The following is an 11,805-nucleotide window of genomic DNA, read 5'->3' on the forward strand; positions in this document are numbered from 1 at the left end:
AAAGTGATCCACCTTTTACCCACAAGGAGAAAAAAAAAAAAATACTAAACGAAAAGTCATTATTTTGTTCTGTGTAAGACCAAAAAAACGAAAACAGTTTTTTAAAACATTAAATAAAGTGACCTAACGCATTCAGTATTCACTATTAACAGAAATATACCGCATTTGAAATAAAAATTTTTTTAAACGATAAAAGTAGGCCACTTCTGTATATTTTCTAATTATTACATCATCTTCAATGTAATATTGATCACATATTTGTATGAAAAATTTAGTTTTAACAAAATTATCCAATTGCAGATAGTTGGAAAATAACCAGTAATAAGAGATGTTTAATTGTACGTTAAATACATAGTGAAATAAAATCGTTTCAATTTTTTTGGCATATCTATTAAAGAAAAAATAAAATGCGATTTTGAAAAATAAATTAATCATAATTTTTGGTTAAAAAATATTTGTACAGGTTTTAAATCGAAGTCTCTATATCAACCATTAATTCAATTAATTTAAAAAGTTAACGTAAAGTTAAAGTAAACTTTATATTAATAAAAATTAAATTTACTTATTTAATTTTATGTTTACTAATCAGTAAATGCACTAAGTAATTATATTCTTTCAACGAGACTGTGACTTAAATCATTCTCCACTTTGTTTAATAATAAATAATAGTTACTGGTATAAATGGACGAAATCGAAAAACATAATATTACCTAAATTTACGTTAATTTAACCGTCCTGTGCTACTTGGCACCATAATGTATAATTGAGTGTAATTTATATGCCCGGCATCCAAGCAACTATTACCTTGTTCGATTAACCAAGCCTTGCCGGAGCTTGCATACAGTCCCAAAGAACAGATGGCTCAGTCAGGTCCTTTGAAGATCTTTGATGTTTGCTTCACTATCAGTGTATATGCAAATTGTTCGATTAAATGTTTTAATCTAAAAACCGAGGCAAAAATGTATTATTTTAGTATTAGTTTTTAATATTTAAACTACAACGTCGATGAAAAAACTGGTAACAAAAGAAAACAGACACTCTAATGACCAACGAACGCCATGAAATATTTTATCTAAGTTAAGCGGCACTCTGATTGACTGTTAATGGTCAGGTACTGCGCTATAGCGTGGCAAATTAATAATTTGGCATCGCGGTATCACGTTACCTGACCACTATCAGACAATCCGTATGCCGCTTTTTGTTTAAAATATTCCATGCCGTTTCTGTTAATGATACATAGTTACATACACGTCATGCTGTTGAGTGTTTGATAAAAATAATAAAAGTAAATACATATATAAATAAAATTATGTTATTTTTAATTAATTATTACAAAAAGAAAGCTTTTAAATAGAGACCGAATATGAGAATAAGATGTTGGAATTACAAATTCTACTACTGCACAAATGTTAGCTTAGCTTATACAGAAAGACGAAACTGTTAATAGTTTTCCTAGAAGACGTTACGGTAGGCGAATAAGTTTTAACAAAAGTAATGTGATGATAATAAAATATTTAAAACGGTTATGTAACAATTATTTCTAAGATGTAAACAACAAAGTTTAAGCGCATAATACTTAACAAATAAGCAAATTTTAAAATTGTTTAATTCAAAATTTAATCGAAAATCATGTTACGATACAATTCGAAGTTTCGATGCAAATATGCCAATAATTAGTGATGAGATTAATCGACTAACAAATAACCTAATAGTTGTTTTTTAAAACGATCTCAATAATGCCTAACTAACCACGCTATTGCTATTTAATAATTCGTATGAAAACCTATTAATTGGTCTCAACCTATAATTTACGACTGACGATGCAAGTGACTGAAAACCGACTATTGAAATCAGATGTATGAAAAGTAACTTTGTAAACATTAGTCTTATTGACCAGTGTGGAGTATCCAATTGGTTTCGGTCGATTGATCAGTCGGTTATTCAATCGTTAGTCGAGTAGTCGGCTATTGAAATAAGTTGGTTATTCATAACCCTACCAATAATGTATGCTAAATATAGTATATCAATAATTTTGACATTTCACTTTTATTTTATTTGTATACTATATATAATCTTTGAACAGTCATTACCATAACGTCAAGTAGCTACCAAGAGGTACAAAGCTAAGAAAATATTATCCTCCGCGTTAGTACTGTCTTATATTTTCATGTCGTCGCTATAAAAATTACAGTGAGTTTTTTGTGTCACATCTTTGTTGGCATTATATATATATATATATATATATATATATATATATATATATATATATATATATATATATACAGACTCCCATGTTATAATATTTAAATATTGATGAATTAGAATAAATTTAAATGAAACTTCCAGCAAATTTATTTACTGTATGACATTATTCATTTCTTAATCCTTTATTTACTTTAGTATGTTTGAAAAAGAAATTTAATTTTAGTTTATATTATAGCTACAAAAATTTTATAATAAAAGCGTATGTAAATTACTTTTTAGTAATTAAGAAAAATCGATGAATGAACGCAGAATTTTGTCAAATGAAATTGAATAAACTTTTATAAATTTCTAAATTCAGGCATAAATCTTTAATTGTGATTTTCAAGCTTTTTCGATGGTAAAAGCACAAGGATAAAATATGGATGCAGAAATGTATGTAGTTTGGAAAACTCAAAGAAATGAATTTCATAATTGTACAAATAAACCAAAAGATGTGTTTTAATCAAATCTTTTAAACGCGCGTAATAACTAAACCGACATTTTTCATCGTCAAAGAGGCAAAGAAGTTTGATAATTTATGTTTTATAATAAAAAAAACTGAATCGTGTATATAAAAGGAAAAAATAATATTTAGTACTAATAAAAAATTCAAAAAAAAATATAAACTTAATGATATTAATAATTTTGGATAGTATTACTGCAACATTCTGGACATTGCAATGTTAACGCATTAAGTTCAAGGTCCATTTTAGAATTAAATTTGATAGCATGATTTTGCGAGACGTCGCTATGTTTCAATTAGTAGTATATTTTCCAAGGAAACAATGAATATTTGAATTATTAATTAATTATAGCGTTTCTTATGATGAGTTTAATTTTATAAAGGAATTAGTACGTAACATTATATACATAACACATTATATTCACGTGTAACGCCACTGGTGTTCGCTCTCAAAAGTTTTTCTAAATACTTATGTATAAAATCCTCCTTAGTTGTCAACGTGTCATAACATACATGTGAGCTTGGATGCTCTTACTTATATGGGGACTGGAAGAGTTCTTCTTGGTTGTTCCCTTTAAGGCTAATCTATATCTCATAATATTCTAAAATACGCTTAAAAATTGAGTTATAGTTAAACATATTAGTTACATTAAATTTTAGTTTAATAAAAGCAGTTACTAATTTAGAAAAAAGTTGTACAGTATTGTGAGATAAATATTCAAGTGTCATACATACAGATAAATCATAATTCTAACTGTATTTAACGCAATACCCATATATTATAATTGACATATTCATAAATGATAACTTTTCGATATTTTGATAAACAGCTTAAAATACTGCTATTAAAAAGAATAAAATGCGTTTATATCAATACAAATATCAGTTAATTTAAAATTATTTACGCAACGACAGACTGAATTCTCATTTAAATGTTTAGCATAATATATTGTATTTATGACTGATAATATTCTGATATTTTAATAAATAACCATCTGGATTAAGTTATTCATATATAAAAACAGAGCTTATAAATAATATTATTAAAAAGGAAAATAAACAGGTAATTTAAAATGAATTTATTATATTATAATATAAATATATATATATTTATATATATATATATATATATATATATATATATATATATATATATATATCGCGTATGTCTGTGTAACATATTTCATCATGTAAACCTAAAACTAATTCGTAGAGTTAAAAGCGTTTTAAATATTCTTTAAAATTTCCACTAAATAGACAAGCATTAGAGGGATCGCATATTGGATACGTTTTCGTATGAATTCTGGTCGTACGTTTACGCACCAATCTACAAAATCCATGTAATTCAATGAAGATTAGCATCCTAGGTACGAAATGATCGTAGATATACATATGAACCTAGTTGTACGAATATTTCTTGACCTTTTTGGTACTTTGTAACTTTGTGTAAACACATGTAATTTAACTAGAGAAGAGAAAAACTTAATTAAATATCTAAACAATATATACTTATGAGACAGATTTTTGTTCCATTAAATAATAAAATACACATATATAAATTATATTATTTATTAACTAAACATGTCACGTTAACGATGATAAAAAAAATAAAAACCAGAAAATTAACAATTGGAGCGGTTCTTCATAAAAATTAAAAAAACAATAAATCCAAGTTAAATGGTCTAATATTTAATATTTCGACCATCATCCCTTATTGGCTATAACGTCTTCACACCTTTTTGGCATAGACGAGATTAGAATGGAAATTATTTCCTCATCTGTATTATTCCAAACATTTTCAATTTGTTCAAACAAATTTGCTTTATTTGTGATGCAATTCGCTCTAATCTTTTTATCCACAATCTCTCACAAGCTTTCTATTGGATTAAAATCGAGAGATTGAGCTGGCCGCTTAAGATATTGATTTTTTGTTGAACAAACAATTCTTTAAGTATGTTGATAGTATGTTTGGGGTCATTGTCACACTCAAATATGAATTTTAATGGCATTCCTTATTCACAATAGGATAGCATCACATCTAATATATTATGATGAATATGAGCAAAATAAGTCTTGATTCTCAATTCTTTTTTGTAAGACAGGTTTTTTTTTGCTGTACGTTTTCCTGACAGCTGTGCCTTCTCTAACCGACGCTGAATTGTATTGGAACTAATTAATTTATTGCCTAAATCTATTAAAATTTGAGTTGCGGTCATCCTTGGATTATTTCTAATAAGCATTTTTATAAGACAGGGAAGCTCTAGAAGTTTTTCTGTTTCGTCCACTTCGTTTTCGATTCTCCACAATTTCATGAACTTTTTTTAATTGTTTTTGAAACAAAAAACTGTTCGCTTATAACTTTGTGCGATCTTCCTTAATTATAGGCCTCAATAATTTTATTTTTTAAATCCACCGATAAATGTTGACCACAAGACATTGTTCTGAAAATTGCTTGAGACGCTTTAATTTAGTCGCGTTTCTCTCCTACTGAACGTGAAAAATGTGGAACAAATAAACTAAAAGACAAAGTAGCGGGTGTAAATAAATGTTTTATAATTTAGTTTTAAAATATTTTATATAATATTTAAGATAAATACTGTATATATAGTAAAATTGAAGCATTACAATAACATCAAAATATTTAAAAGGTCTTATCTAAAAGAAACCAAATAACTACAAAACCAAAAAAAAACACCTTTCATATCCAATGAAAGTTTCCGACTAATTTTTTTCTAAATCGGATTATTCTGGAATTGATAATCGATTTGATTTGATAAAAATATTTCCTTTAACATTCAAATTACCACCGCATTCAATAATAATAGGCTTATTTTACATCATATTATACAAATCTACCCAATTATGCAACGCATTAAAAGTATTGTGTATGTGTACGAAGAATTTTGATTTCTTAACGTAACGTAACAAATAAATTAAAAATTCTGTAAAATAATTTATTTAAGTAAATATGGTAAACAATAAAACAACAGCCACGTTTTAATTTTACATGTTCAAGGTCTGTCCTATACAAAAGGTTAACGCGAACTGTATTGGAAAAGCAATATTGTGTGTTTTGACTACGTCACTGTTGGTAAATTGTAAAATTCCTAAAAATAATGAGTCACAAAGAGATATGCATTCTTGTGCTCACATTTTGCCGGCATTTTATCAATTCACCTAAATTATTCTAGTCATGACGAAAATTGTATTGTTCGCTGGCTGGTTTTGCCTGTTTTTTACAAAATCCTCAGACATTTTATAAAAAGTATAATATTAGACGACGTCTACGACATATACACGAATTCATCCTTATGGAACAATAGGCTTTTAACACCTAATATTACAAGGTTCACAATACTTTAATAAAATAGATATATGATATAGACTTTTTGTTTAATAAAACATGTTAAGAAAAATCTAATAATTATTATTACAGATTATCCCAAGTAGGATCACGCGTATTGTAATATAAAATAAAATAATAGAAAAATGTACCAATGGAATAATATGAAAACAGAATGGATATAACTACAGAATAATACAACAATGGACTAATTAATACAGCTGAAATCACAAACAATTGATTACAATGGAATTAAATACTTATTCAAGCAATAGAGTTCAATAATGTAAATATGACTAAATAATTTTAATTTAAATAATATGATGTTGTTTATCGGTTTAAGTACTTTTGAAAATTTATTCAATAATTCAATACCAAGATATTTAAAAAATTTTTCCATTTATATTTATAATATATGAATGAGAAAATCGTATATCCTAACTCTGTCTGATTTGCCCTGAAGGAATTTAGACATTTCAAATTGAAAAAAGGCAGTTTACTCCTACATGTAAACATATGTACAACACAGTAGTTGTGAGTAACTAAACTTTTAAAGTAGTTTCAGCAAAACTCCCTGTAGTCCAAATTTAAAACTATGCGAAGCTCCCTTTCTGTTCTACAAAAGCAGATCTCACATTTCTAGCCTCGAAACTCTCTAAATTATATTTGTAGTTGATTAATAGTTGACATAGCTTTTCCTGTAGTGAGTTTACATTCGGAAACTTACTGAAACTGTGAAAGTAGCAATCTTTTTAGGTTCTCATCAACAATATGTTTAAAACCTCGATATAGAGGGTATGTTTGTTCTGTTAAATAGTTGAAGGTTTTCATGTTGTAAATTTTAAAATTAAGTCACTTTTTGGTTTTATCAATATTTTATTTTAAGACACACAAATTTAGCATAAAGTTTCCATAAGTTCACTGATATTGTACAGTATCTGTTAATATCAGCACAGAAATTTGATAAATATTTTGTCAGTTATTACTGAATTACATACATTTTATAGTTTAGTTTTAGTAACTCCTACATACATTTTATAGTATAGTTTTTGTAATTCCATGCTCCATTTGTCTATTTCTATTTCATGTTTTGATAGCAGCGCTAAATATGAGAAAATATTTGAATAAAGAAATGTTAATTTTCTAATTGAAAATAAATCTATCCACAGGAAAATAGACCAGATGAAAACTGATACTCTTCATTTGCAAACATCAATTAGTGACTCAGAAGATTATCCTGATCATGCAGCGTAAGTGGTCATGCTATTATCCCATTCCAAGGTTTCCAATTCCAGATTTCCCATGTATTATTAAGCCCCCTCCCTAAACTAAATTTGTTAATGTTGTTCCACTGATTATCATCAAGGGATATGATGGCAGAACAACTTTTTTTTTGAAAATCAATAAATAGGGCTAAAGTTCTGAATGCGCCATATGTGATTCGACTTTGAAAATTAAATCTACTCGTCACTCAAATAAACGCTGATCTCAGTACGTAACTGTTACACAACTAAAGTTTTAACTTAAACTATCTCCAGATCTGGTGATTTTCAAATCATCTCAGTTTGTTCAAGTGGTCTTTATAAACCTAATCCTTAATGCTAACTACTAAGCTTACGTTTATGCTCCTAAATTTTTTTATTTATAAAACTAAATATTAAGTAATGTTACAATAATGGATAGTAAATAAGAATATTTATTTTTCAATGTGATGACGATAATGACATTTAACAGTTTGCAACTTATTAACTTAAACTTATTAGCTTAAATACCAATTATTAACGTGAATTTGCAATTTATATAGACTGTCTACTGTTTAATTTATACTGTCAACTATAATTATTCTGAATTATAAGTTTAGTATTATTAATTTTTTAAAAATTATACTAAAAGTTCATTAGTTTAAAATTTTAAGTAAAGGTAATAATATATTATTGATCGAGTGATCTGAAGTTCTATTCTTTTTTCTTATTCATTACATTCAATTCTATTAAATTACATACATTATGCATGTGGCGAAACTCATTTGTTTTAAAATTATCTGTATTATTCTACAAATATTTTGAATATGCGCACACAATGCATATAAAACTTATTCGAATCGCAGAACTTTAGAATCAACAGAGCGTAGTAAATCAATGTCGAAATAAATTACTGGACACTGCCCAATATATTGTTGTGTTATTTTCATAAAAGATATTCTGACCTCTTTCAGGGACCATCCAGAATGTACCAAATCCCATTATTTGCGGCAGGGTTAATATAACTCTCAGCAACACATCGGTTTCGAGATTTGGCCCGGTGCAGCTACAAACGTTGGCTTATTGTAGCTAATCTAAATTGGAAGAGATTCCGACTCGTTGGTAATCGATGCGATTTATAGGTTTCCTAATTTATACAGGCTTGCCTTTGTTACGCTACTGGCAAATTGATGTTTTTCCTAATGTTGTGGCATTGGAATTGAAACACAGTGACCAACACGGACATGTCGAGGTTACATCAGTAACAAATGTGGAATGAGTTTATTCTGAATTGAATTAAAAACATTGTTTATACCTTATGAAAGTTATAAATTAAACTCTATTTAAAATAGATAAACTAACTAATCTCAAACAACCTCAAATAATTTGCTACATCAACTCTTATTATAATTATAATAGACTGATTTAAATATATCAAAGTAATTTTATCATTCACGTAGATATTAGCTCCACTGAAATTAGAACAATTAAGACTTAGAGGAGTGTTAGCTGAACTTGTTCAAAATGTTCAGTTGTAGGAGAAAACATTGCAGAAATGAAATTACTAATTATACAGTTGCAAGGGGAGATTAAAATACTTAAGATTTTGAAAGAGCACAAGTCAGCAAGTTGATAATTTCAAGGAAACCGTAGGGAAAATCACTGAGCTAAATAAAAGGAAAAATAGCCTCATAACTTATAAATTGCTTGCATATAATAACAAAAACAACTTCAACAAGTTCCGATGCAGTATATTGAGAAAATAATCTAAGAATAAAATGAAATATTATTATGATAATTAGTGGAAAAATTTTTGAATAGTAGCTCGAATCTACCTTTTCTATAAATATAGCTAAAAATGCAATATAATAATTTCTTGCCGATATGTGTTATTTCTAATTTTGGCAACATATTTTATACTGACACATCACACTAAATTATTCGAGTTTGAAAAGTATTTATGAATAATATGCACCACATGGATGTGATCATTCAGCTTTGCTTCACATTTTCGTTTTAATTGCCTTTTTTTTAACAAGGTCGTAAATTCATGCTGTTGTTTCGTATAACTAACGTCGTGACAGAAAACTTCATTGAAGAAGTGTGCACTGCCCGAATGTTTTCAAAATTTTGAAGAATGCACCCTTGGCCATTAACGCAAGCTGGAGTAGCCTTTTTGCCATTGCAAGTGACAAAAAACAGGTTGAGTATTTCAGTATACTTCGATAAAATCATTTCATAAAGATCTTTTTCAAATAAAATTAGCCGCTAGGAACTTAATTACGGAGTATTACGTTTAAAATTGTGAAAATATGTTGATTATCGATTTCAGTGCAAAAATATATTCCTAGATTAATTATTAAAAATTTCTAACACAAATATGTTACATTATATTTATTAAAATTCATTAACATTTTCATATATTTATTAAAGTAATTTCCATTAATTTAACGCGTCTCCCATAATTAACCTAAACCGGAATACGCTCTCGGTTTTAATATTCACTTAATTTAAATTTTGTGTAAATATTTTTTCGTTATGCGGTGACCTCAGACGAACGTGTGTATGTAACTGGTGTTTATGTTCTAGATGAGAACATGGAATGAGTCTTGTATAAATTTAAATATGTAATTTTCCGGACTGTAGCCAGGTTACAAGCAGGTAAGTTGGAAAAATAACTTTTTCATAAAATTGGTCGTCGCTCCGGAAAATTATATTATGTGTTATCTAGTCTAATTTAAAGATCAATTTAATTAACTCTAATATCAATTAATATGCAGAAATAATTAAAAATATAACGTTACAATATATTTGTAATAATAATTAAACAGTCCATGGAGATTAATTATATTTTCATTTTGGCTTAAATTAGATTGATTGATCCCAATTTTTTATGCATCATACGAAAATAAACTATATATACTATACGTGTTATGTTTATAATTAGTTTTCCTTCTCTTTGTGGAACCGAATGTATACAAAGTCGATATTAAAAAGAAACCAAAATCGATAATTTATTTCTTTAAAATTATTTATTAACGATGTTAGCATAAAATACGATAACTACTGCATTTTTAAATAACGTGTATAGAAATGGACAGTACTAACTGTATATTTAGTAAATTGTATAAATTAACTATATTATGTTAATCAGACAATCACTTGGACGAGAATGTTTAACAAATGAAAAATTGTCTAACAAACAATGAACATAAATTAGTTAAAAATAAATTATCTGTTTAAATCACTGCCAAAATAAATTAATCTACATCTTTTTTTCATTTCTGGTAAAAAAATTATGAGTGGTCTTTTGCTTTGCAGAGGCAGATCCCCTTTCCTCAATCGGAAATGACTAAACATTTTTGGGATTCCCACCCTTTTGATTACTTTGTGAGTTCTCGACATTCATATTAAGGTTGTCGTTTCCTGACACTGAGACTAATAAAGATAAAGATTTTTTTCCTAATGTGATTGCAATGTCTTTTAATAACCTTGTTCTCAGTTTTTACATTACTATTTACTTTATCATGTTGCTCAATCATTTGCAGTGGAACCTAAAATGAAACGTTTGTATATTCAATCAAAACGTTTTTTGATGAAAAACTCTGCAACTTTTCTTTCAGGTAGTAATCAACTTTCTTTCAAATTTTTATCATATACTGTGACGGTCTCAATAAATTCAATTTATTCCAGTTATTAAGGACAAATATATTTTTCAGTTAAACTAAATTTAATGGTAAATGTTGTACTATAAAATGGAAGCGCATAGTCCGTAATCGGATACGATTAAACCGGGAAATCTAAAACAAGAATGACAAATTTTAATAACACAGTTTGCTTTACTAATATTTACTTTGAAAACTTAGTGTCCGAATCAACAATTAAGAAGTAATTTTCATCGAATATTAATGTAATCTGAGACAAACTTTATTTATTTCAGACTCGAGTTGTAGCTTTTGGTAGATTACTTACAATTTCATTACAAATGCACAGTTTTTATGTATCTTTATCAGTTAAAAGCTAACAAGAAAATATCTTGTCTGGGATTCGCCTTTGTTCATTCCTAAACGATTGTTACGCTTTTGAAATAAGTACTTTCACACCCAATAAAATACAATTATGCTTCAAGCGTAACTGATCTTTTCCAGAAAAATCTTTTATATTTTCACTTAATTCTATACTATAATTGTACAATTGTTTTAAAACAGAATTTCATTCAATTTGTCGGCAAATTTGTTCGTAATCTTTAAGATATTCACTGATTTCATCAGACTTTGACAAACTTTAGCTCGATGAAGAATACAAATTGTGTTGAAATAGGAAAGAATTTCTTAACAAATATTGAATTGGACATTTATTTTTTTTTTTAATTTAATTGATATTCATTATTTTCATTAAAGAATTTAATACTATTTAAAACTATATGAACCAATAGTTTTAAAATTACAAATATAATGTATAGTTGAGTATAATATTATTTTAATATAACAAAACAATGTTTTAAAAAAATTATA

Source organism: Aethina tumida, chromosome 1, assembly GCF_024364675.1.
Source record: "Aethina tumida isolate Nest 87 chromosome 1, icAetTumi1.1, whole genome shotgun sequence".
In the NCBI taxonomy this organism is placed as follows: Eukaryota; Metazoa; Arthropoda; class Insecta; order Coleoptera; family Nitidulidae; genus Aethina; species Aethina tumida.